Here is a 5,988-nt window from a genome sequence, read left to right as displayed (position 1 = left end):
CTTCATAACACCTGGGGAAGCCAGTCGGATTGGTAGCTATTTTTTGTCGTAATTGTGTGTGTATGTGAATGTGTGTAAGAAACCCATTAGTACAGTGCTCTACACACAGTAAGCGCTCAAAAAATATGATTGAATGACTGAATGAATAATAATAATGACATTTATTAAGCGCTTACTATGTGCAAAGCACTGTTCTAAGCGCTGGGGAGCTTACAAGGTGATCAGGTTGTCCCACAGGGGGCTCACAGTCTTAATCCTCATTTTACAGGTGAGGTAACTGAGGCACAGAGAAGTTAAGTCCAACGCTTAGAACAGTGCTTTGCACATAGTAAGCGCTTAACAAATCCCATCATTATTATTAAGTTGACTTGCCCAAAGTCACACAGCTGACAATTGGCGGAGCTGGGATTTGAACCCATGAACTCTGACTCCAAAGCCCGGGCTCTTTCCAATTTGTACTTCCCAAGCGCTTAGTACAGTGCTCTGCACACAGTAAGCGCTCAATAAATACGATTGATGATGATGATGAGCCACACCGCTTCTCTGTGTGGTAGGCATCTACTCCCCTTTTAGTTAGGTTAAGCATGGGATGAAGTATTCTGCTGTATACAGTGGTAATAATAATGACAATGATGTCATTTGTCAAGTGCTTACTATGTGCCAGACATTGTATTAAGTGAAGGGATGTGTACAAGCAAATTGGTTTGGACCCAATCTCTGTCCCACTTGAATAAGGGACAGTCTCAATCCCCATTTTACAGATGAGGGAACTGAAGCACGGAGAAGTGAAGTGACTTGCCCAAGGTCATACAGCAGACAAGTGGTGGAGTCAGAATTAGAACCCACGACCTTCTGACTCCCAGGCCCGGGCTTTTTTCACTAAGCCATCCTGCTTCTCAAATGGTAGCTTGGTTTCACTTTAGAACTTGTACTGAGCACCCTGAAACTGAAGGGGAGCCAATTCCCCTGTGACAGGCTTATAAAGTTGAGCACCTGAATTGAAAGGGGAGACAGTCCCCGTGGAAGGGCTCGTACACTGAGTACCTGAAACTAAAGGGGGGAGACAATCCCCCCGCCCTTCCCCCCCGCCCCCCTGCACCCCCCCCCCCGGCCTTCAACCAATCGCTCGGGTTGTTGGAGCGCTTATTGTGTGCAGAGCTCTGTATTAAGAATTTGGGAGAGTACCATACCACAGACACATTCTCTGAAATGTCCTCTCCATCCCCCCAGCCTTACCTCCTTCCCTTCCCCACAGCACCTGTATATATGTATATATGTTTGTACATATTCATTACTTTATTTATTTATTTATTTATTTATTTATTTATTTATTTATTTATTTATTTATTTATTTTACTTGTACCTATCTATTCTATTTATTTTATTTTGTTAGTATGTTTGGTTTTGTTCTCTGTCTCCCCCTTCTAGACTGTGAGCCCAATGTTGGGTAGGGACTGTCCCTATATGTTGCCAGCTTGTACTTCCCAAGTGCTTAGTACAGTGCTGTGCACACAGTAAGCGCTCAATAAATACGATTGATTGATTGATTGATTCTCTGCCTGCAATAACCTTACAGTCTAGGAGGGACAGGCGTTCCTGGAGTAACAGAATTGGGGGTGCAGGTGGGAGGACAAAACAGGTTTGTTTTTTTTTTACTAGAAACTGAATTCTGTGTGGTGTATAGAATGTCCAGTCTCTGGAGAACAAGCTCCTTCTGAGGTTCTGAGGAAGGGATGGGCAAGTGTTTGCTGGGAAGAGTGTGGCAGTGAGACTTGCTGCAGATGTCTGGGGGTTCACTTAACTCCTCACTATTGGCTTCAAAGCTCTCCATCACCTTGCTCCCACTTCACCTCCCTTCTCTCCTTCTACACCCCAGCCTGAACTTAGCCCCCCTTTTCCTCAGCTCCCCCTCCCATCCGCGTCAACTTGCTCCCTTTGCTCTTGCCCCCTCTCCAGAACCCACAGCACTTATGTGTATATATATCTAGAGTCTCCCCACTTTCTAGGCTGTAAACCCTGTGTGGGCAGGGATTGTCTTCCTTATTGCTGAATTGTGCTTACTACAGTGCTGTGCACACAGTAAGCAGTCAATAAATACAATCAAATGAATGAATGAACGAATGAACCATGTTGGGAGGGGCAGGGGCGGGGAGAGTGGTAAAAAGTGTTGGCAAAACTCGGTTGTCTGTGCTCCCCCACCCCCCACCAATTTTGCTTTCCCTGCATCCTCCCCCCCCCCCCCACTCCACACCCAGCTTAGAGCACTGGTTTTCCTTGCAACACAGGTGTCCCGATCGGACCGTAGGATTGCTAATTCAGGTACCTCAAGACCAGGGTCCAGAGCTCTAAATGTCCATGGGCTGGGACCAGAGGAAAAGCTCCAGTGTCACTTCGCTCCTATGAGACCAAGGTTCTTCTGTCCATCCCCAGAGGAGGCCTGGGTGAGTCCTGAGGACCCCCTCTCCCACAATTGCATGTCCAGTCTGCTTGAAGCCCTACAGCCACAGCCCCCGGCATCACTCAGCTCAGGGCAGGATGACTGAGGGGAGAATCTAACTACTACTCATTTAAAAAAAACTGCTCAATGAATCTCTCCAAACTTGAAGCTCATCTTTCTAGTATGGACAGAGGACGAGGCCCAGACCTGCCCTGCCGTCAAGATGGAGCCATGGGTGGCACAGTCCTCCAATAGGGAGGGATTTTCTTTGTTCAGAAAAGCTCTGGGCATGTTACTCCCCTCCTCAAAAATCTCCAATGGCTACCCGTCAACCTACGCATCGAGCAAAAACTCCTCACTCTCGGCTTCAAGGCTCTCCATCACCTTGCCCCCTCCTACCTTACCTCCCTTCTCTCCTTCTACAGCCCAGCCCACACCCTCCACTGCTTTGTGGCTAACCTCCTCACTATACTTCGTTCTCACCTGTCCCGCCGTCGACCCCCGGCCCACGTCCTCCCCCTGGCCTGGAATGTCCTCCTTCCACACATCCGCCAAGCTAGCTCTCCTCCTCCCTTCAAAGCCCGAGGGCTCACCTCCTCCAGGAGGCCTTCCCAGACTGAGCCCCCTTTTTCCTCTCCTCCTCCCCATCCCCCCACCCTACCTCCTTCCCCTCCCCACAGCTCCTGTATATGCATGTTTGTACAGATTTATTACTCTATGGATTTTACTTGTACAGTACATATTTCCTATTCTATTTGTTTTGTTAATGCTGTGCATCTAGCTTTATTTCTATTTATTCTGATGACTTGACATCTGTCCACATGTTTTGTTTTGTTGCTTTTCTCCCCCTTCTAGACTGTGAGCCCATTGTTGGGTAGGGACTGTCTCTATATGTTGCCAACTTGTACTTCCCAAGTGCTTAGTACAGTGCTCTGCATACAGTAAGCGCTCAATAACTACGATTGAATGAATGAATGAATGAGTGAATGAATAGGGAAGGTGTGCATGCATGTGTGTGCGCTTGTGTGTATGCGAGCATGTGTACAATTATAATAATAATTGTGGTATATATGTTAAGTGCTTACTATGTGCCAAGCACCGTTCTAAGTGCTGGGGTAGATACTAGGTAATCAGACTCACAGTCTTAACCCCCATTTTACAGATGAGGGAACTGAGGCCCAGAGAAATTAAGCGGCTTGCCCAAGGTCACACCACAAACAAGTGGCAGAGGCGGGATTAGAACCTATGTCTTTGGACTCCCAAACCCGTGCTCTTTCCAGTAAGCCATGCTATGTGTATGTATATCTGTATGAGAGGCTAAGCTTAAAGGGGAGAATTGTGAGAAAGGGGTTACCACACCCAGGGGCTGGGGATCAGTGCAGGGTACAGGTTCCGTTTGATTTGACTGCAGTGCTGAGAAACCCAGGGCCTTTATATCTGTAGAAAGGTCTACCATCGCTGTGCCCAGTCCTGACTGCCGGGCAACCCTGCATATCTTCATCCCAACAAAGGAATGAACCCTTGTCAGTCAGAGCAGCTTTGCGACGGACAGTGGTGGCTTCTGTGGGTCTATGTCAAGAGAACATGGTGTTGATTAGTGTTTCCACTCCATCTGTCTTTGAGAAGCAGGATTATGTGGGTTCCTGTGACGATGTCACCAGGGATGCAGGTGGGAGAGCGGAAGGTAGGTATTGTACCAGAGACAGGACTATTATAGGGTCTGCAGTTCTGAATTTCCAGGCTCTGTGAAATGAACCTCTCCTGGGGATCGAACGAGGGCAAAAACTTGAATAGGAACCCCAAACCAAAAGGTCGCACTGCCACTTGCCTGGCTGTGTGACCATCCGACCCACATGTCTCTGCCCACCTCATCCCTGACTCTCCCCTAGTGACCCAGCATGGACCATCCAACTCCCCTGCCTCTTCACCTCCCTATCTCTGACTCTCCCCCAGTGACCCAACAGGGATTATCCAACACCCCTGACTTTCCCTTCTCTATTAATCTCTGTGCCTCAAGTTTCCTCATTAGTAAACTGGGGATGAAGACTGTGAGCCCAAAGTGGGACAGGGACTATGTCCAACCCAGTTATCTTGTGTTGTCTATCCCAGTGGTTAGTACAGTTTCTGGCACATAATAAGTGCTTAACAAAGACCACAGTTGTTGTTATTATTATCCAGGAAGTCGGATTTGGCCCTTCTGTGGGGGATTGATCAGCATAGGTGCTGTTCTCATTTCTCTTTCCACCTGACTTTTTAAAAAAAATTTATTTCATATTTTAATAACAGTGATGGTATTTGTTAAGCGCTTACTATGTGCTATCTACTGTTCTAAGCGCTGGGGGGGATACAGGGTGATTAGGTTGACTCACGTGGGGCTCACAGTCTTAATCCCCATTTTACAGATGAGGTAACTGGGGCACAGAGAAGTGAAGTGACTTGCCCGAAGTCACACGGCAAACAAGTGGAGGAGCTGGGATTGGAACCCATGACCTCTGACTCTCAAGCCCGTACTCCTTCCACTGAGCCACGCTGCTTCTCTATGGTATTTGTTAGGCTTTAGGTCTTTCTCCCGGGCCACAGTGTTTATTTACTAACTGCCTTCAAGCAGTGGGGTCACTAGCGAAAGAGGATCTGGGCCGGAATGCCAGATCGATCGATCAATCGATCGGTGCTATTTATTGTGTCCTTGCTCTGTGCAGAACACTGTACTAACTATTCATAATATAAAAGCACTCACTTTGTGCCAAGCACCCTACTCAGCTCTAATGTAGATCAAAGATGCAGAAAAGCAGCGTGGTCTTGTGGAAAAAGCCCAGGCCTGGGAGTCAGAAGACCTGAGTTCTAATCTCAGCCCTGCCACTTGTCTGCTGTAAGACCTTGGGCCTTTCACGTCACTCTTTTGTGCCTCAGCTACCTCTTCTGTGAAATGGGGATTAAGACTGTGAATCCCATGGGCGCCAGGGCCTGTATCCAGCCCAATTAGCGTTTAGTAAAGTACCTGGCATGTAATAAGTGCTTAACAACAACAACAAAAAAAGCTTCTGAGGGTTCCCTTCCCTGTCTTCTGCTGATTCTCCCAGGAGACAGACATGAATATGAATGAATGAGTCATTTATATCATGTAGCTTATAGACATATATGTGCATAACTTCTGTGGGGTTGACAGTGGGGCACAGATGTTCAGAAGGTCATGGGTTCCAATCCTGGCTCTGCCACTTGTCTGCAGTGTGAACTTGAGCAAGTCACTTAACTTTAACTCTCTGTACCTCAGTTCCCTTGTCTGTAAAATGGGGTTCAAGACCGTGAGCCTCATGTAGGACAGGGACTGTGTCCAACCCGATTTGCTTATATCCACCCTAGCGCTTAGTACAGTACCTGGCACATAGTAGGCGCTTGACAAAAACTGTAATTATTGTTTTTATTATTATTAGCATCATCATCATTACATGCTTTCAAGTGCACAGTAGCCAGCTCCACAAATGGCAGACACTAGTTGGAGACCTCTGATTGATTGATCGATCTGTCCGTCTCCTTCCCGAAGCCTCCCACTC

This window comes from Tachyglossus aculeatus, unplaced genomic scaffold (assembly GCF_015852505.1).
Source record: "Tachyglossus aculeatus isolate mTacAcu1 unplaced genomic scaffold, mTacAcu1.pri scaffold_249_arrow_ctg1, whole genome shotgun sequence".
NCBI classification, from domain to species: Eukaryota; Metazoa; Chordata; class Mammalia; order Monotremata; family Tachyglossidae; genus Tachyglossus; species Tachyglossus aculeatus.
This window is presented reverse-complemented; position numbering follows the sequence as displayed.